A 22002-nucleotide genomic window follows, 5' to 3' on the forward strand; every position below is an offset into this window, starting at 1 on the left:
AGCCGAAGGCAGACAATTAACCGGCTGAGCCACCCAGGCCCCCACCAACTTGTTTCTTGTTAACAGGTCCCCAAATAAATTATCTGCCTAAAAAGTCCCTGTCTCAAACTCTGCTTTTGGGATGAAACCAGGTCAGGACACTTGTCCTTTGAGACACCCTACTTCCTTCCTTTTCGTTCTAACTCACTTGATGCTCTTTCTTAATCTCTGTTGCTGAACTTCTCTCAAATCCCCAAAAGCTGATGTGCCCAGAACTCAGTCCTGGGTCCTCCACTCCCTTTGAGATTTCATTCCATCTCATGGCTTTATGTATCAACTACATATCTCAAATTTACTTATCCAGTCTAGACATTTGTCTCCAACTCCATACTCTCATAGCCACTGCCTACTCAATATCTCCTCTTGCATGTTTTAATAGATACCTCAAGCTTAACATGTCAAAACTAAACTATTCATCTTCCCTCCCCAAACCTGATCTACCTAGTCCCCTTTAACTCAGCTGATGGCATCCCTATCCTTCCAGTTGCTCAGGTAAAAACCTTGGATTCCTCTGCAACTACTTTCTCTCATATCCCAAATTCCACTACAGCTATCTCTACCTAAAATTTTCACACCTACTATTCTAGCTTCTATTAACTCAAAGTGGAGGGTTCAGCTGCATTAACAGTCTTAGGTCTACTATTACTTCTTAATCCAACAGCCTCCAGGGGCTGCAAAGTTAAATGCATCTGGGTTAGGTGGAGCCACATTAGAAGTGCTAACTAGGGCAAGCAAATGTCTATGCTTAATCAAAAGGGTGCCATCGCTATTAACATGCCATGCTAAAAATGCAGGTGATCTAGGGCTGGATATTCAGGTAAAACAATTTTTAGATGTTATCAACTAATTAAGCTTTAGAAATAATCAGTAGGCCAAAAAAAAAAAAAAAAAAACCAGTCTGAGGGTAATATTTGTTTGATGAAACATCAGTTTGCAACTCCTGCTCTAGGATTTGTCTATAATTTATATATTATTAATCCTAATCTTTCCTTTTCTTCTATCAGGTAGGAGAGGAATGGGAGCTATTTATGTTCAAAGCCTAATTATTCTGGTTTTCCTCAAAAGCTCCTCTTGGATCAATGTTACTACAAATGGAATGAATAAACACATTTTTGCTTTTTCTGCCAAAAACAAACTTCCTTCCCTAAGGCAGACCGAAACCACCCAGAAATAAACAAAACAAGTGGCTTGGCTGGCCACTATCATTAACCAGAGGAGCAAAACCAGTGCCACTTGCATAAAACCACGGGGGAAAATTCTATTCATTTTGTCTAATTCTTAATAAATCAAGAAATAAGAAAACACTTGTAATTGTTTTTACCCTTAGAAATCAAATGTCAGGTCATAAATAGTAAATATTAGATAGTATGTAAATTAGATAATCCAGGCATCTAAAATCCGCAAACCTAGAGGTTCTTCAAGTAAGTGTTAAAATTCCTTTGCCTCCAGCAAAACATAAAAGCTATGACTTCAGAGCATTCTGTCAACCACATTTACAGCTTTGCAGCATTTCAAATGATGACACATAAATCTAACTGGTTATGTAACCTACACTGCATTCCTCCTTCATTTGGGTATATGATAAAATCAAATTCAATTCCATTAGTTTAAGCTCCCCTTGACATACACAAAGCAATCTTAAAGCCATCGTAGTTAACAGAAAAAGAGCACTTGAATTAAAGGGCCTATTGACCACGTTCCCAGATCAGACAATATTATGAAAGTGCATTATTATATAATCTCAGCAACTATCTAAGTTGTTTTTTTTTTTTTAAAGATTTTATTTGACAGTGAGAGAGAGCGAGAGCAAGCGCGCTGGGGGGGAGGGGTAAAGGGAGAGGGAGAAGCAGGCTTCCCACTGAGCAGGGAGCTGGGATGAGATGTGGGGCTGGATCCCAGAACCCTGGGATCACAACCCGAGCCAAAGGCAGCCACTTAACTGACTGAGCCACCCAGGCGCCCCCATAGTAAGCTTTAAGAACTTGAAAAGGTTACTTCATATTCATTTGAGAAAAAAAGAAACAGACAAGTCTATAAAAAAGTTTTTAAAAACAGAAGAAAAGAACCAGTCCTACACATTAATAATTAAAACTGAGTGGAACTCATACAGATATATAGGCAGATGAAGAGACCAGAGAAATCACAATAGTCCAATAAACGGAAAAAAAAAAAACAAAACAAAACACCTCACACCAAATATTTACTGGAAAGTCTATTATGTATAATAGTCCCAAAATAAATACCTGAGGAGATGCTAGGATGAAAAGATTGACTGCACTCTCTAGAAGCAACTACTCTTCCTGTAGCAATTAAAACATTCAAGGTAAAAATGAGGTATCATGAGAAATACCTACATATACAGCTGTGGCAATTAAAAGAAGATAATGCAGCGAGGGTAGAGCATGGAAATAGGGTATTGGAAAGATTTTATGAAGCCCTGGGAGCTGAGATAGATTTGAAGAATGAATAGGATTTGGGCAAGCAGGAAAAGGAGGTAGAAGGCTCAAAGACAATATTCCTGATGAGGAATTTATAAAGTCATCACTATATAGGGCAATGAAGAAAACTTTATTTAATAAGTGGTACTGAAATACTCCCATGAAAAACTGAGACACAAACTTCTCAGCCTATATATTCTTTTTTTTTTTTTAAGATTTTTTAAATTTATTTATTTGACAGAGATAGAGACAGCCAGCGAGAGAGGGAACACAAGCAGGGGGAGTGGGAGAGAAAGAAGCAGGCTCCTAGCAGAGGAGCCTGATGTGGGGCTCGATCCCATAACGCCAGGATCACGCCCTGAGCCGAAGGCAGACGCTTAACCGCTGTGCCACCCAGGCGCCCCTCAGCCTATATATTCTAAGTGGATTAGAGTGTAGTTTCTTAAAACGAAATCTCAAAAAAAAAAAAAAAAAATCTCAAAAATAATAACTTACTTATTTTTAGAGGAGTAATTTGAAGCACAGTAAGAAATTTAAAATGGAAAGATGGAGTCAAAGCATATAAAAATTAAAAATGAAGGAAATCCAAAATATTATAATGTTTAATTTTCACATAATGTATTAATTAAATATATTTAAAATCACGTCAAGAGGAAACATGATAATTCGTAAGAGCAAGAAAACAGTAAACATATAAAAACCTTTATATTCCCTACTAATAAAAAGGAAAGAAATATAAGCAAAGTGGTTTAGAGCACTGATTCTGAAATAAGATAAACCTGGGTTGAGTTTCCACTTATTTAATTATTAGGTTCTTTGAGCAGTTTTATTTCTAATTTCAGATTTCCATTTATTTAAGTTATCTAAGCATCAGTTCTCCTTATTTGTAAAAGAGCAAAAATAATCTCAAAGATTGTGTGAAGATTAACAGAAATGCCAGTTTTATTGAACATGGTCACTACTTCTCTTATTAACATTAAAATTATTTTGACATTCTATCTCAAGCACAGTACACGTAAAAATATCCATGTCTGAGACACACTAGAACTCAAACACGTGAATACAAATCTCAGTCTTTTATGTCTTCTTACACCATGATTACCACTGTCTGGGTAGCACTTAAAACAGTCCCTGACACACAATGAACACTCTGTAAATGCAATGCTGTTACAATGATCATCATCATTACTAAATAAACCATACCCATATACTTTCTCTAAAATGTCTAGTCTCGTTAAAATGTAATTAAAGATGAAAATACTGTAAATACAGAATGCTTTATAGTTTTATCACTTTCTCCCATCTTTTACATTCATTATTAATGACCAACCACATCATTTCTTTCAAGTCTATTAGTGATTGTTCACTGAACATCTGTTACTCAGGTCATGCACAGACTGCAATGTGTGTCACTGTGTTACCCCCTTGTCTCCTGGTGACAAACCTGCATGACATTTTAGAAAAATGGATAACCAAACGAGGGAATCTGCCAACAAAGATAAAAGAGCAGCAAAAAACCAGAAGTGGTAACCCTGCAAGTCAAACCCTAAGAGAACATAAATGAAGTTGCACAGAAGGAAGGGCTGACGGCAAGAATATGACACTGCTGCCATCAGAGAAACTAAACATGCCAGTCAGAGGAACTCTGTGAGGTTGAACTTCACCACCATAAATGAAGAAAGTGGTTATGATGAAAAGAATGAAAGGATGAAGATGTCCCAGAGGAAGTAACACAAGCAAAAAAAAAAAGAAAGAAAGAAAATTAAAGGAATTCTGGGGGATGGCATCTGACTGAGTCAGTGGAACATGTGACTCTTGATTTTGGGGTTGTGAGTTAGAGCCCCACGCTGGGCACAGAGATTACTTTAAGGAAAACAGGAACGCTTGGATATATTTCAAGACATTGAAAATACAACGGATAAAACGTTGGAAGCAAATCCAAACTTAGAAGTATGACAATGTGGCCAAGGCATAAAAATAATGTTCACTCCAAATTATAAGCTATACAACAAAGAAAAAGAAAGCAGGTGATTGCTCACTTTTAATTACATGCAACCTACGTAAAAATATATACAAATATCAATATATCTAATCCACACAAACAAAAGGAAAACAGTCTCTTTTGAAAGCAAAGAATACAATGTCCATCCACTAATGTCCTTTTCTACAATCGTGACACTTTGCAGAATACCTCTGAATTACACCTGATAGTAATAGAAACACAGACAAGTTCAAGGTTGAGAAATACGAAGTCCCAAAGCTAAGTTTTTACATTTTAATTTGCCACAGCCTTTTTTTTTCTATTGGGGAAATACGTAACATAAGTGTTTAGTAGCAATAACTAAAGTACTAAAACAGAGATAATGATCTCACAACATGTTGTAAGTACAACATATTCTCATTTTTTTTTTTAAAGAGAAAGAATGCATATACAGCAGGGAGTGTGGGAGACGCAGAGAGAAAATCTTAAGCAGACTCCCTGCTGAGTATGGAGACTTGCTGGGCTCAGACTCAGAGGGATCTCATGACCCTGAACTGAATCAGGAGTTGATGCTTAACCAACTGAGCCATCCAGGTGCCCGAACATTTTCTCGTTCTGTGTCTGAATTGCACACCACAAATTTCAAAAGACAGATAGCTGTATCTTGAGTCATCTATACAATTTTTTTAAAGCCTATTCTATATGCTAGAATGAAAAACCAACATATACACAAGAAAACTAGGAACCACTAATAAAAGCAAATACTCGCATCCCACTCTTAAATTTCTTAATTCTTAATGTATCATTAAAAATTAGAGAAGTAATTTGCAAATCTGGCTGGTTTAAAGGCAATCTGTGGGGGTGCCTGGGTGGCACAGCGGTTAAGCGTCTGCCTTCGGCTCAGGGCGTGATCCCAGCGTTATGGGATCAAGTCCCACATCAGGCTCCTCCGCTGGGAGCCTGCTTCTTCCTCTCCCACTCCCCCTGCTTGTGTTCCCTCTCTCACTGGCTGTCTCTATCTCTGTCAAATAAATAAATAAATAAAATATCTATAAATAAATAAATAAATAAATAAATAAATAAATAAATAAAGGCAATCTGTGTTCACAAATAACATAGGCCAGTGCAGCATTTAGTTCAGGATACCACAGCATGATGTCAAGCAGGAGCAGCATTACAGACCTGATCCACATTCGGCCTGTGAGTTTCAGAGAGAAGCTCTGTGCCTGGGTTGTCATGACCAAACAAATATTTAATCACCTTCCTAGCAAAAATATGCATCCACATATAATGTGTTTTGATAGAGAGTCCATCGGTGTGTAAACTCTGAGCAAGAACCTTAAGTTTCTCAAAGCTTCAATTTCTTCATCTGTAGAAAGGAAGATAATTCCTATCCCCCTAAGATTGAGAGACTCAGAGTGAGAGGCACCTATTACACTGTCTGGCTCTTTTCCCAGTTCTTACCCATCACATCAGGCCAAACTTACTCCCTCTCACAGGTGCTGTTCCTATCTTCCCTATAGTTCTAAGGGCCCAACATCAGAATATTACAAAGTTTGTTTGTCAATTCCACAAGTATTATTAAAACTGTTTATATCTCCAGCAGTGCTTATGATACAAAGAAATAAGACAATCTTTACCCTGAAAGAGGTTAATGACTTTCTATGGAAATAATACTTGCACGTATAAAAAGTAAAAAGTCCATAATAATTCTGTCCACACTACACTATCATTAAGGACTACAATTATAATAGAAATTTAGAGAACAGGACAGTGTGAAAGAAGAGTGTATTCCAAGTTTGGGTTAAGTATCTTCAAATGGGCCCCATGACACATCATTTCACTCATCAAAATGTCTGGCTCTTTCCTAGGACTGAAAGCAGTTATCACAGCCTGTTCATTGTTATTATAGCCCCTGAACTATAAGCACAATGCTTGAAACATTGTAGCCTCCAGTGTGCATATGCTGAATGAGTGGATGAGTGATTTAGTGATGTAAGCAGCCTGGCATAAATACAACTAGTTCAGAGTTATGGTCCCATAAGACTGGCCATCCTGCAAAAAGGATTTGTTTGGGAAAAATGAGCAATAAGGAATGATCGATATACAGGTAGCAAATAACTGACAAAATTTTAGAAAAATGTACAATTCCTCCTATTAAAAATTAAAGTGATAAAGAGACTTTAAATACACTAATGTGTCCACCACGGTTTTATAGATGATTTTTCCAGGCTGACAAAATAACAGTAACAAATACAGATAACTGATCTCTGGAGATCTAGTATCTCTGGGGCAATACTGTACATCTGATATGTGATATTACTGCACAGGTATCTGTCTTGGTAGCAATCAAATATTTTAAAAGACTATTAAAAATGCTCCGCCACAATCTTAAATGTGAACTGCTTCCTAATGGCAGTTCTATAAAGATTAGAAGACCTCCAACAGGCCAGAGATGTTATGCAATGCAGAGTACAAAATGCCGAGTAAAACAAGACCTGCCCTCCAGAAGCTAAGAGTCTGTAAGAACACATGTTAAAAATTATTACAGTGGGGCACCTGGGTGCCTCAGTCAGTTAAGCCTCCACCTCTTGATTTTGGCTCAGGTCATGATCTCAAGCATTGTGAGATTAAGCCCCACTTAAGATTCTCTCTCCCTCTGCCCGCCCCTCCCCGTGTCCATGCACGAGTTCTCTCTCAATAAACAAACAAATATATAAATACTACGATGCAGTAGGTAAAATACTAAAGAACTGACATTCTTTGGATAAACTGCAATGGGAAAACAGGGGAGTAATTGAACTGTACCTAGAGGACAGTCTCAGAGAAAGCAACGATATTTGAGTCAGCCTGGTATATTTAAAAAAAAACTACCACCACTAACAACTTTCAAAAACATTTTTTAAATTCAGTAAGCTTTAAATTAAGTAAACTTTTTGGGGGGATAAAATGAGCATATCCACTAACCTGGAAAAGGGGAATATTCTTTCCTCCTAAGAGACATTTTAAGTGCTGACTGTTAACAAGGGGTTCATAATTAACACTGAAGTCCTAAGAAAAAGGCCTTGCTAAACCGAGACTGAGGCAACATCAAGAACTTCACAAACAATGGGTAAGATTTTTCAGTGTGACTAAACACAAAACACACACACACACGCGATAATTTTTTAACAACTACTATTCTATCTTCCATGCATGTCTGAACCTTAATCTGTCTGCTCTTCTTTTATTTCTACTTACTGAAGTTTAGATAATTCCAGATTTTGACTACTCAAGTCTGAATTTATAAACCAGATGACAGGAAGACATTTTCAAAAAAGGACATGTACTAGTCTAACTCTTTAATGATCCAAGACTACCTATGTATGTGTTAAAGCTCTATCTTTAAAACAAATAGCTCAACACGCTACAGTTCCTGGAATGAAGGCAGAGGTAGGGGGGTGGAAGGGAGGCTCTCTTCTCTTTTTAAAAACGACCTTACATGTCTTACAGGCTTTCCTCCTAAGAATGAAATGTCCACTGATAGCCACAGGTTACCTAATGGGTTTAACAAATAAAACAATACACACAACTACAAAAGCATCACACCATATAGGTTAACTTTATTTCTCAAAAAAGCTGGTAATCCTTTGTTTTAAAGAAAAAGATTTTATTTATTTATTACACACACACACACACACACACACACACACACAAGAGCACAAGCAGGGGGAGTGGAAGAGTGAAAGGGAAAAGCAGCCCAATGTGGGGCTTGACCCCAGGACCCTGGGATCATGACCTGAGCCGAAGGCAGAAACTTCACTGATTGAGCCACCCAGGCACCCCAAGAGCTGGTAATCCTTTAGTGGAACTGTTTCTCTTAAATTTTAGAGGTTGTACAGAGATAATCAAGTGGAAAACATTCAGTATTTGCAGATTTTGGCATATGTATATATGTATATTGCTTCATGTTGCCTTCTGGTAATAAGAAGGGACTGTCATTTCCTGAAATCAATGTCAACACACATACATACAATTTTGTGCTACATGCTCTAAACAGTGTATTTGAATGTTTTATTCTCCAAACAGTATAAACACAAGAATAGAAAGCAAATCAACAAATTAAAACTTCTCCAAACTAGGAATTGTTTTGGTCATGTTAAATTTGCCAGGCCAAGGCTTCCAAATGAAGATATGAAGGGTCAATGGAGCAAAAGTGTGGAGGTCAGGGAAGGTCAGCCCACAAATACTGCCGCTCTACTCCCACGACTTCCTATCTTGAGAGAATGGCCCAAAGACCTAGGATACTTGAGAAATCATTCACAGGACCAGTGAGTGCCACAGTGTCCTAATGGGACCGTTACTGTAACATAATCTGCTTCTCGCCCTCCTGTGGTTACTGCTCACTTTTTGAACCTGAATTCCTAATCTTTCCACCACCAATTCTGGGAGCTACCTGCCATCATGCCAATAAATTCCCTTTCCATTCAAATTATCTAGTAAATTTCTGCAACTTTTAACCGAAGACCCTTGAATGAATTATAAAGAATATTCTGGACTCATATAGAAAGCTAACTATAACTCCCTTCCTAATTTAAAGTCATTCCTACAAATAAGTAAAACTGTGTTAAGTTCAGAGTATGAACAGTAAAGATACTCTGAAATTAAAGATTAAATAAGTCAGTTTTTTGAGACTTTTAAGAGGTACCTATATTACTAAAATTTTAAGTTTCAAAGTATAAATAAGAACATTAAAAAAAGTGTAAGAGAACATTCAGAAAGAAGACAAAATACTAATAAGATCACTTTAAAATATATCAGTCTAATAAAGAATTTAAAAACTTCCCAGAAAAAGAAAAATGAAACACAATTTGAGGAAAAAAGGACACAAAAATGATACTGATTTTTACAAACTGTTCTCTCTATAAAAAGATGTCTTCCTTTTTGTTTTATATATTCTAAACTGTTCCAAGAACAGTAATGAAAAGATTCTCCACCTGGGCCTACCTTTTCTTTAGACTCCTCACTCATATGTTTCCTCACTAAAAAACAACACATAAGTGAAATTACTTTTCATTCTTTCTGAAAATATTTCACATTTCAAATCAAAAGCAGAATTTTTAGCTATACTAAAAACCAGCATTTTTTATATCCCAGGTAGTATGCTATAGTCATACTCAATCCCCTAATCCATCTGGTTTTTTTAAGGAATATATTTAGAAGAAGCAAATCATATATTAAGGAGAGTAATAACATTTAAAACTTTAGAAAGCATTTGCTATAAGGAAGGAAGAGGGTTATTAATATTTGTGAATACCTACTGTGTACGACACATTTTGCTATAGACCATAATTTTTTCATAAAACACTGCAAAACAGATGATGTTACCCTTTCCGTAAAAAGTAAATGAGGAAAATGAACCTCATAAATTGGTTTACTTACCTCATGTCAGTGTTAATAAGGGCTGATCTGACTGAAGCACAGATCTCACTGGTCCCAAAGATGATGACTATATTTTATCTATAACAAAATGCCTCCATGGGCACCTCCTTGTAAAAATTCTTTTCATTGACAGTTTTCTTATTAGAAAAACAATTGTAACCATGACCCTGAACAAGCAAAATCTGTGGGATGTAACCATAAAGCAATGTTTTATCTACCACTGTCCTTTAAAGTTATTCTGTGGTGACAGTTCAACGTCCCTGAACTTTTATTTAGGTAAGCCTATGACTTTGGTCATTTTCAAGTTATAAAAACTGTCAGAATTTAGGAACCAGTTTAGTATAATTGTCAAAATTTGTCATCCATCACTACGCTTCTTCCCGCGTCCCAGTTCTGCCTGCAACCCGCTAGCTGTAGCACAGTGCTGTACCGATTCCCCAGCTTACTAACCCTGGGTGTAGCAGTTAAGTGTCATCAGAAGAGGGCATGGGCACTCTCAGCTCAAGAAGTATTTAAAATTGATCTGTCAGGGAATGCTTTCTGGAGTTCCTTGGAAGCTCTCACCCACTCCGGCACTGGGGATCTCTCTCCACAATTTCTTGATGCAAGATAATGCATCTCCTGTGGGAATCCAGCCATTTCTTCCTCCCCCTCTGCCTCATACTACCCTGATCCTATGAGCTTCCTCTCACTAGTGGCCCTCATCCTGTCTATGGGAAACATGTACCCCTTGAGAACTTAGGGAGGATGGGCAGTCCACCCACACAGGCTTTGCTGTGCTGCCAGAGCAGACAGCTTCTCTTACACTCAGGCACACTGAGATAGACACCAATCCACTGTCCCCCTAAACTACACAAGTTACATATTCAGCTCTCCACATCACCACCAGAAAGCTCCTGTACTTGAGGGGGAGCACACCAAGAAGGGAGGGGGGAGGTTAGGAGACACTCCGAGCACACTAACAACTTGGTTTAAAAACACTTTTCCAATTTCCAACAACTCAGTTCAAAAACTATTCTAATTTCCAGCTCCCTGATTCTTTATACCAACAGATGGGGTAGGTATTTAGAGGACACAAATTCATTTTCTGGCTCTTTATTTTGCAAGACCTGCATGGTATGCTTATAATTCTCTTTAGAAATGTGCACCTCTCAACTTAGGGCCAAACCCAGAATGAAAGAGTTCCATTTTAACATCTTATTACATGATATATTTAGCACTTCACTAAATTTTCCACAAAAAGTAGCTAGAAACATCCATAATCCCACCACATAGTTAGCCACAGTTAACAATTTAGCATGCTGCTTTCCTTTCTGTAAAGAGTGCATTTGTCATTCGATAATTTCTTAAGTTTTCTTTTTAAAATCTTGTACAAAAACACCTCATTTATATAATTTCATCGAGCAATCCAGTTTCCCACAGAATTTCAGCATGCCTTTTTCAAACACCGAACTTCCACTAACCCAATGTAAAGGTGGCTTTCTGAAACTTGTTGCATTGTCACGCCCCAAACTCAAAACCTTTAATGGCTTCCCACTGCCAGAGATTAAACTTCAATCTTTTAAAATTAAGCAAAATCTATACAGTCTCCTGTACATGTTACATCTCTAAATATAACTTTAAGCCCTGTATTCATCACATAAAAATCATACTGCAAGAAGCATGTTAACTGTCAGGGGAGTTTCTGACCATGGGATCTGACCTACACTCAAGATGAGAAAGTGTTTCAGGGTTTGGTCACAGTTCCACAATGATTACTGAAAGTATCACAGGATGGAACTTTGTCAGGATTACAGACAGGCTGAATCCACAAAATGCAAAAGAGCATATTAATGTGGCAAAAACAAACTTGCGGCAAGGATCAGTCCTCATGTGACTGCAAATAAAACGCTATCACCACGCATTAATATTTACTGTAATCACAACTGCCAAAAAGTTAATCTAATGCTCAAGAGCAGATTTGTGGAAACTTTAAATGTTTAAAACTGGATTTGGGGATTAATTTTGTTAATGTTCCACACATAATCTGCCATCCACTCACAGAGCACACATTAAAAAAAACTGTTTTAAAGTCATCTTTCAGCAAATGAAGTGAGAAATAAATTCCAATTAACATGCTACAAGAAAAAAAGCACTCTGTTCTTAGCCCAAAGAATCTTTGCTCTTCTCAGAAGTATGTGTCAGTAAAAACTCAAAGAATTATAGAAGTGCCTGAAGAAAGGAAAATAATCAGTTCTCTCTTAAAGTTGACAATAAATGTATTCACTCAAAAAGTACACAAGAACAATGAGCGTGGGGTAAATACTGATGTGTCTTTATGTATAAACTCTGGAGGATATGTGTGCATTCACACAACATGCATGTATGTGCGGAGACATCTGGAGAGATGGTCACCAGAACACTGACTACTTCGACGGTGATTTTTGCTTTCTTCTTTTACTTTTTCATTTTGTTTCATTTTTTTAAATAAATGAGCATATACTTTTACAAAAACAGAATGCTATTTGTGCTATTAAAATACGGCATGACAAGCTATAGTCATTAAGACATGTGGTACTGGCAGAAGGACAGACATGTAGACCAATAAGAGAAAAGAGAGTCCAGAAATAAAACCATATACCTAGGGTCAACTGATTATCAACAAAGATACCACGGCAATTCAGTGGGGGAAAAGAACAGTCTTTTCAACAGATGGCACTGAGACAACTGGTATCTACATAACAAAAAGATGAACTTAAAAAATTCACCTCACGCTATATTTAAAGTTAATTAGGGGTGCCTAGGCGGCTCAGTCAGTTGAGTGTCTGACTCTTCGATTCAGCTAGGATCACAGGGTCATGAGATCGAGCCCGTGGCAGGCTCTGTGCTTGGCAGAGTCTGCTTAGGATTCTTTCCCCCTCTCCCTCTGCCCCTCCCTCCACTCACATGCTCTCTCTCAATAAATAAATAAAATCTTTTTTTTAAAAAGTTAATTAAAAATGGATCATAGACCCAAACATAAGAACTAAAATGATAAAATATAAAATATTTAGAAGAAAACGCAGGCATAAATCTCATGGCCCTGGGTTGGACTAAGACTTCATGGACACAGCACCAAAAGCATGACTCTTAAAAGAAAAGAAAAAGATAAACTAGACTCTATCAAAGTTCAAAACCCTTGCACCTCAAAAGATACCATTAAGAAAATAACAAGACAGGGCAAAGACTGGGAGAAAATATTTGCAAATCATGTGACTTATAACTGCCTGGGATAAACTGTCTCACAGCACCTGTTTAGCCCTACTTTATGACTTGAAGACAGTTCCCTGTAACACTGTAAGCCAGTTATACTTAAAAAAAAAAAAAAGCTCACTCATCTCTTATTTGTGAGACCCAAACAAGACCCTAGAAAGGATCGGAGAGGGAAAGGATTTCACTAAAGTTTTGCCTGTACACCTCAACTAGGAAAATTTGAAATGTTTAAATATTTTTTAATTATTTAAAATCATAGGCTATCTACCTACCCAAACTAGGTAAACTGAGAATGGTTTAAAAAATTAAATTTGATTTTAATAAAATATACGTGATTTTTAAAAGTTGCTGATAAGAACACTGAAAATCAGCTAAAACGAAGTTCTTCAATGAACTTTTAATATGCTAACAGACTACTAAGAAGGGGTCAGTGACACATACCAAAGACAGAACACTGGCCAGTTGTCACCATGACACACACTCTAATGGAACTCTGGCACACCCATTCCAAAGGGTTGCCAACCCCAGGCTACATATTTTGACTATTGCTTCAACATAGTGTTCTATAAATAAAGAGGAAAAGCTTTGGTTTAACTATATTCACATTTTAATATAGGAAGTCCCAATTATCAAAGAGTATTTCCAAAATGCTTTAGCCCTTGATTCTCAGACATCAAGCTTTCATCCACTGGTGACTTAGAAGTGGCGCCACCATAGCTAGAAGATTTCTTTACATTTCCAGCTCTGTACATTCACGTACATTTTAACCCAAATGAACAGAATAAATGAAGCTGACTTTTCTGTACTTTAGAAAACAACTTGGTAAATTTATGTAATACCAGAACATATTAAATATTTAAGTCAAAACAAGTTTAAATGTAACAATTTTCAGCAAATAAAGTTAAATTTTGAAATAATATTTCTTACGTTTGTTTACAGAAAATAACTGGACAGGAGTTAGAAAACGCTGATTGAGAAAATGAAGCCCAACCCCCTTTAATAAAATGAAAAATTCCAAGTTTAACCTTCCTCCAACTATGCTAGCCCCTCTTTTGTTTTTTTAAAGATTTTATTTATTTGTCAGAGAGAGAGAGAGTGCGTGTGCACAAGCAGGGGGAGCAGCAGGCAAAGGGAGAGGCAGGATCCCTGCTGAGCAAGGAGAATGATGTGGGACTCGATTCCAGGACGTTGGGATCATGACCTGAACTCAAAGGATGCTTAACTGACTGAGCCACCTAGGCATCCCTATGCTAGCCCCTAAATCTATACTGTCCCAAGATCTAAAGGAAAAGAAACCTCATTAAAAAGGTGCTTATATTGTTTTGTTAGAATTTTCCAGAATTTTAAATAGAGAATCGTTGTATGACATAAACAAAAGCAAAGTAATCTCATACCTTGCAACCCAAGGTGGTTTTCCCATACCTCACTTTAATATAATGTCCCTGAAATTCTTAAAAAACCATGTATGATTTTTTCAAATCAAAAGATGTCTGGACATGTCAGTCATTACTTTTTGAGTAACTGTTATCAGATACCAACTTACCTTGGAGAAAATACATCTCAAATGCTGATGCTCTGGCTACTGCTATTAGTGAGAGTAATACTGTCCTTCATCTCTTACACAGGAGTCTCATGTTTTCTACAAGCATCCATGATAAGGTGGCATGGTAACTTACAAGCTTGCAAGTAGGGTAAGATCTCAGACCATTGTGGTTCTGGACAGTTTTGGCAGTAAGGATGGGATGCTGACAGAGCCATCCATGACTTTCTGGAAGACAGAGGATAAAGGCCCCAAGAGCAGAGGTCTAGGAAATGGGCAGACACCCTAGGATCTGAGAGTGGTCCTGACGGTAGGTGGGGAGGTGGTGAGAATATGGATCCCTACCGCCCTACCTGTTAATGAACAGGAGTTGGATTAATGTTTAGAAACTGAGCAGTGAGGGGGCGCCTGGGTGGCACAGCGGTTAAGGTCTGCCTTCGGCTCAGGGCGTGATCCCGGCGTTGTGGGATCGAGCCCCACATCAGGCTCCTCTGCTATGAGCCTGCTTCTTCCTCTCCCACTCCCCCTGCTTGTGTTCCCTCTCTCACTGGCTGTCTCTATCTCTGTCGAATAAATAAATAAAATCTTTAAAAAAAAAAAAAAACTGAGCAGTGAAGAAATGGAATTGAAATCAGCCACCCAAATGCTGACTTTGTAGTTGTTCATTCTCCTCTGGGCTGGCAGGGGAAGGTATATGCCAAGACAACGGGGCAACAGCCCTGTGTCTCTAGGTGAAAGGCAATGTGGCTGTGACTGCTGAGCCTCGGAATCCCCAAAACTAAAATCGATTATTTAAGTAATGATGGCCTTGCTGCCAAAATGAAGTTTATTTGGACCAAAATTATTAGAAGTTCCTTTGACTGAACTATGAGGAAATGACCAAAAGGGAATACAAAGTTTTGATTGCTAGTACAGGTGCTCTCTCCCTCGGTACTCCCATCACCACTCTGCTCTACTCCTACCCCCAAAACTCTTCTGCTTTACAGGAAAAAATGATAAAGGATGGGGTTGAGGTCTCTCTGATTCCTAAGAAGGACAAAGGCCATAGGGCCAATAGGCTGCCTAGGGAACTTTAGAGAGGGGCTCAAAGCTTTAAGGTTCTTTTAGATATAGGCACCCATGTCATCACCACCCTACCCAGTCCCATGAAAGGAGGGAACACCCAGATTCAATTAATAGGGTTTGGGCAGGATTTACAGAGGGGAAGAAAAATGAATGCGACTAAAGGACAGTACTCTGGGCCAGTTTGATGTTCTGTTGTTGCCTCTATATCCCAATGTATAGTAGGAGTTGGTATGTTACATGGTTGTACTTCCCCACCCTGTAAGTGCCAGAGGGGAGTCTTCCAATCAGGAAGGGACGCATGTAGAAAAATACTAGTACCTCTGGGGCCCCAAAACCCTAATGACCGTTTTTTGGTTACAAGTCTCTGTGACTTATGATTTTATTGATTAGAGCTTCTGACAGAGGGAGGCAGGCAGTCTCCACCTGCAGGTGCCCCTGAGGGTTCGGAACTCTTTGCCTCCCCGACACAACCAGCAGGCATGCTCCTTATCTAAAGTGATTGTTAGCATGCTACTGGGCTCTGTGGAAACTGAATGCCTGACTCATGGAGGCCTCCTGAGTCCCCAGGCTGATATTCCTATTTTGGTTTTCTAACCTGCTGTCCCCCCTTGATTTACTCTAAAGGGCAGTTTTTAAAAGGGGGTCAAATGTGCCCCAGCTTCCAAACCTCCAGGCTTATCTTACAAAAACAACATTTCCCATTTACTTTACCAATTCTGTCTGCCAAATAAAGGACCCATAAAGTGTCAACTGCCAATGTTAGGCAAGGCTCTTCTCTCCCTAAATCAAATTATTTGGAATCCTGAGCAATCGCTGCAAAAGAAGGCAGGTAAGAGCTTAATCCAGCAGAACAGCAGCTGATAAAAGCAGATTTTTCTTTCATTTCCAATCAACCTAGATCCAGACAGGGGGTGCTTAGAGACCTGTTTCCCGCATGGTTTGTCTCCTCTGTCATTGTCCACAGGACTCCGAGAATCTGTAGGAATACGCAGGCACAGACTCAAGGCGTGATGGAAATGGACTGTACATCAAGCGGCAGAACCCTACGCTCCCCTATGCCACCTGGACAGAGCCCAGGGAGAGTGACCTCCCAGGAGTGTCCACGTTTGGTCTGATAGGCCTACTTTAGGATGAGTCAGTCAACTCCATAATTAACAATGAAGAGAGTCAACTGAAAATACATATTTGAGAACACATCTGGCTTTGTCTTAGCCCCAGCAGCGTCTCAACTTTACATGAAAAAGTAGTAACAGGACCTCTGGGGAAAATTTATCCCCTACTCTACCACCAGAAGCAAAATTATAGGCTCTACAGAGCCTGGATCCAGTAAATCATCAAATCTTATGGATTTAATACTATTCCTCCATTGTCAGTATTCAAATACTGATAGCTATCAATTCTTTCCTGGACTTTAGCAACAATAGCCTCTTAACTTGCCTACTTGTATTGAATCTTACTTCTCCTTCAGTCCATTCTCCAAAAGCTGTCAGAACAAGCTAGTATTTCACTCTCTCCTCCCTTAAAATCCTATAATGGTTTCCCCATAGCCTTCTGTCCAAACTGACCTGAACTTGTTAACAAGACTCATGCAGCCAGGCTTCTGGTTTACTTATTGTGTATCTCTTTCCCACATCTCCTTTACAGAACGAATATTGTTTCTAAAATGTACCTGACCTCTCTGATCCCAAAGCTTTTGCCTCCCCCTCATCTTATGCCCCTGCATTCTCCCTTTTGCCTGATTGACTACTTGTCCACTCCTCAGGTTTTAGTTTAAACGGCATTACAACATGGCCTTTTACCCTGACTCCTAAGATTAGGTACCTATGGAATAGGTAGCACTGAATTCACACTATTTTTCTCTCTCTTCTACTCTAAGAAGGAACCACTAATATTTTATTCACTGTTATTATAAGCCTGCTCATTTGTTCATTAACTATTGGGGGGAATAATAACAATCATATACCAAGTATATGCTAGTTGTCAAAAAATATATTAGCAAAAACAAGCTTTTTATTTTTTTTTAAAGATTTATTTGAGAGAGACAGCAAGTGGGGGGAAGAAGGAGAGAGAATCTCAAGTTGGTGGGGAGTCTGCTTGAGATTCTCTCTCCCTCTTCCTGTGTCCCCCCCCTCCCAAAAAAAGAATTGCATTAATTTTAAAAAAATGATATTTTGCCTTCCCTACCACACTGCATTGAAATTAATATAAAAATTTCATAAAAATTGTGAGGCACATAGCAGAGACATTATTTTTTGCATTTCATAGGTAATCTGAGATCTTCACACTATCAGACAAAAGCAAATCAGGGCTTAAGTGCAATGTTCTTGTCCATACATACTAAAATTTTACAATGAATAGAATCTCTCAATAAGAGTACAACAGCAAACTGTAAACGTCCATTTCAAGACCTAGTAAATCACGCATTATTTAAATTAGTGCCTTCAACTCTCTATTACTCTCAAAAAGAACAGAGAAACGGCATAAATAATCCCCAAATAATAATACCTGGGAATATGTCATAACTTTTTTCATAGCAAGTATGTCCTAACATTGTTTGACCTGCATTAGTATTCAGTGTAACTTGAATTATCTGAGAACATGCCAATTTATGATTGGAAGAAATATTCTAAGCACAGTGAAGAGCGTCTGTATCAGTTTAGATTTATAATACAGTACCTGACATATTGCACCAATTAGAATATATCAAGTAGAAATTACTCCCATGGCAGAATATAACTGTACAGGATTGAAAACTTCACAGTGTTGCATACAATAGTACCACTGAACATCATCTTTTTAAAATAAATAGCTACAAAAATATATCTTTGCATTAGGTCTTCTACCTAAACAAAAATCACCCAACATCTTTGAAAAAAAGCCATTCTCACCAATGGTACCACTATCAGGACACAGGATGTGTCACAAGAAATGTGTGTTTTTAAAGAATCAACATTCTAAGAATGATTTCCTTGTTAAAAAGTTTTACAAATGTCACTCATTTGCATTCCAATATACTTACATGAGCGGGAAAAGGGTGAAGCTACAGCTAGTAAGCAGGAAATTATAATCCTGTATATGCTCACAAGAGAGTAGAGAAGAAGCGAACATTTTCCATCCTGTGTGTCAGCTGAAAAAGTTTTTAGATTGGCTGTTCTAAGTATGCCTTCTAAATATATAATATAAAATACAGGACCTCAAATTAGTACTTTGAAATAGAATTTTAGTAAAGACTACAAATCACAGAAATCTGGGTTTATGCCAACCTTCCTCACCCTACTTAGGAGCATACTTGGACAAGCAACCCAAGCTCTCTGAGCCTGACATTCCTCAAGTTAATTAGGAGTTAAACTAGGAATTAACCTATCCCATGCAGAGTTGTCATAAAACTATCTAAATGTATATAAAGAACTTGGCGTACAGGTGTTCACTACCACAGCATAATAATTAAAGAGCCAAGACCAAGTTCTATCACTTAGTAGCTGGGTCACTTCAGTTATTACTTAACTTCAATTTCCTAGTTTGTGACATGGGAATACCGACACCTACCTCTAACAAGGTTGTTGTAAAGACTGAATTTCTTAGAACTCAACCTGGCAAGTAGTAAAACACTAAGTGCTACTTATTATTAACATTATCATTACACCACCACTGAAATATTACATCCACTGAGGTGCCTGGGTGGCTCAGTCAGTGAAGCATATGCCTCAGGTCATGATCCCAGGACCCTAGGATGGAGTCCAGCGTCAGGCTCCCTGCTCTGCAGGAAGTCTGCTTCTCCCTCTGCCCCTCCTCACTCCTTCTCTCAATCTCTCTCTAAAATAAATAAGATCTTTAAAAAAAATATTACATAACCACTGTCACATTACTGAGGATACCTTCCATTTCTGACACCTGAAAAAATATCTCTTGAAAAATTAACCGCATTTTAGTGAACTGATCATAATATAGGATAAGCTTACGCAGCTAAGAATTTTTATGGTGACTTTGAGTGCACCTGAATTGACTGTTGCTCATCGATACTGAGAAGACATCAAATATCCATTCTAAGTGAACAAATCCACTCAATGGACTAAATAAAACATAACACAAAATAACAGGTCTATTGTACTTTCTCCCCCCAAATTTCAAAGCAGTTTAAATAATCAAATATAGCAATCCTCAAAATATACTAACTTGAAAAAACTGCTTAGAGCAATCAACATTTTCCCCAAACTTTTGCCACATAATTACAAAATGATGCTATAGTCAAAAACTCTTTGACCTTACTATTCTTTCAATTACTCAAAACATCTGAGTATCCACTGTGCACCAGACTAAATTCTGGTGCTGTAAAAGAAAAGGTGAGACCAAAAATAATGTCAGTAACAATATAATTAAATATTTCCAAATATTATAATTTTGTTTTCCTTAAACAGTGAAAGAGCAAATTATAGGCCCAGTTAAGTGCATCAATACTTAATGATTTAAGTAACCTCATATAAGCGACAGTCCAGAATTTTCCCCAAGGAAACCAGGAGTAAAATGAGATAAGCATCCCTCTATATCCACAATCAATTACTTACTATGGTAAATGACCATTCCAAATATGAGTTCAATAATCTGAAGAGCGACACTATGTAACGCATTTTTAAACCCATTTTTGGGGAAAATTCAGAGAAACGGAAAATTTTAAGTCCGATTATGTAAAATATCACCTGTAATCTATCAGAAATAAACTACATCCGCTTAATCTTAGAATCTGAAATTACATTTTTGCTGGGGCAACTAAAATCAATTTACTAATCATGTCTCCCTTTGATGAACCAGTTTCATAGGAGGGAAAAATCTAGCCTCTATTCAATTATCAAATGATCTAGAGTTTATACTATGGATCTAAGAGCTTCCTCTGGAGCAACTATGTAACTGTTAAAAGTTTTAAGGAATTGAAAAATATGTTATCTAACAAAACTGCTCTGCCAAAGAAAGGCAATCCTATCTATGAGTTAAGAAATCTTACTGCTAGAGTGGTTATCTAAAACCTAAAAGAGAAGAAATGGCCAAGTGCCTTTTTAATACCTAGCTCCCCAGAAACGCTATTAGAAAATATTGATATTAACGTTGATAGCAACTACATCATACTGATATCCAAGTAGGTATACTGCAGGACTAAAAACCTTCCTTTGACTTCATTATTACAGACTATGACCCTCACGAGAAAAAAGGGGGGGGCCTATCATTTCATTTTATGAATGCTGAACAGGCAGTTTTAGCCAATTACAACACTTTACAAAGGGGTTATTAAATAAGCCCCAATTATCAAAGTGCTCTAGACACAAAGCTTCTGTTTCTATTCTTAAATACAATTAAAGAATTAAAAGGATCAGGGTGTTTTTCTTGAGGTACATTTGTCTAAAATGATTTGCAATAAGTCCCCCAAAGACCCAAGTGACTGAAATTCCTTCAGCTATATAAAACACTCCTCTGGAATGTCAGTCTGCCAAACTGAAAGACTGTTAAGAACACAAAATTGACTGATACACATTTTCCACATAAAGATTACGGAGTAAAATGATGGCAAACTCAGTAAATTTGCAGGAGGGGGAAAAAAGTGTCAACAAATTCCAAAAATCTTTGTCTTATCCAGAAGGGCACTTTGTGGTACTGCAAGAATTCAGGCATTTCATCAGTATTCCGCACACCAGCGGACACTCGATAACTGTTGTTGACAAATTAGAGGAGAAAAAGTCTCACCAACAAACGGTAGTAACAGGTATGTTGCAAATCAGTCAGGGAACCAAGCGAGGAAGAAGGTGGAGGAGTAGAAAGAGTAACAATCTTCTGCCAAATTTTACATTCTGAGAAAATTAATCCATCATAGATACCCCTCCAGGAAAAAAAAAAAAGATATTTGGTACAGCCTAGAACAGCCATGAGTTACACACACACACACACACACACACACACACTGCCACTTCCACAACAGTTTGACAGTCACAGATTTGGGTAATTATAGTAGAAATTGTGTGTTTTGGAAACACCCTAAGACCACACCCTAGGGCTGAGAATCTGGACTTTAAATGCTGGCAATTTAAGAGGTCAACGCGATGTATAAGTTGGACACCTGGCCGCGCAGGTGGAAGGGCGGAGAGGGGCAATAAAGACGCCAACTTCCATGCGGGTGACCAAGAGGGCTGGCTGCCGCGGCGAGGCGTGGCGGAGTCCGAGGGAAAAGGGGGTGTGGATCTGTGGGTGAGTCCGGGGAGAAAGGGAGGGAGAGAGGAAAGGCGGCCGCGAGGAGGAAAGGGAGG

General features: G+C 38.1%; 1 protein-coding gene and 1 non-coding gene across 11 annotated transcripts in view; both read right to left on the reverse strand.

Annotated features, from left to right (window-relative positions):
• Positions 1 to 22002, reverse strand: part of CYRIB (CYFIP related Rac1 interactor B) — a 142560-nt gene that overhangs the window by 57564 nt on the left and 62994 nt on the right. The window lies entirely within an intron of this gene.
• LOC113253106 (small nucleolar RNA SNORA73 family) lies at positions 16637 to 16824 on the reverse strand. Its single transcript, XR_003315244.1, has one exon. It is a non-coding gene; the product is annotated as a small nucleolar RNA SNORA73 family (small nucleolar RNA).

The sequence above is a fragment of the Ursus arctos genome, unplaced genomic scaffold, assembly GCF_023065955.2.
Source record: "Ursus arctos isolate Adak ecotype North America unplaced genomic scaffold, UrsArc2.0 scaffold_6, whole genome shotgun sequence".
Classification (NCBI taxonomy): domain Eukaryota; kingdom Metazoa; phylum Chordata; class Mammalia; order Carnivora; family Ursidae; genus Ursus; species Ursus arctos.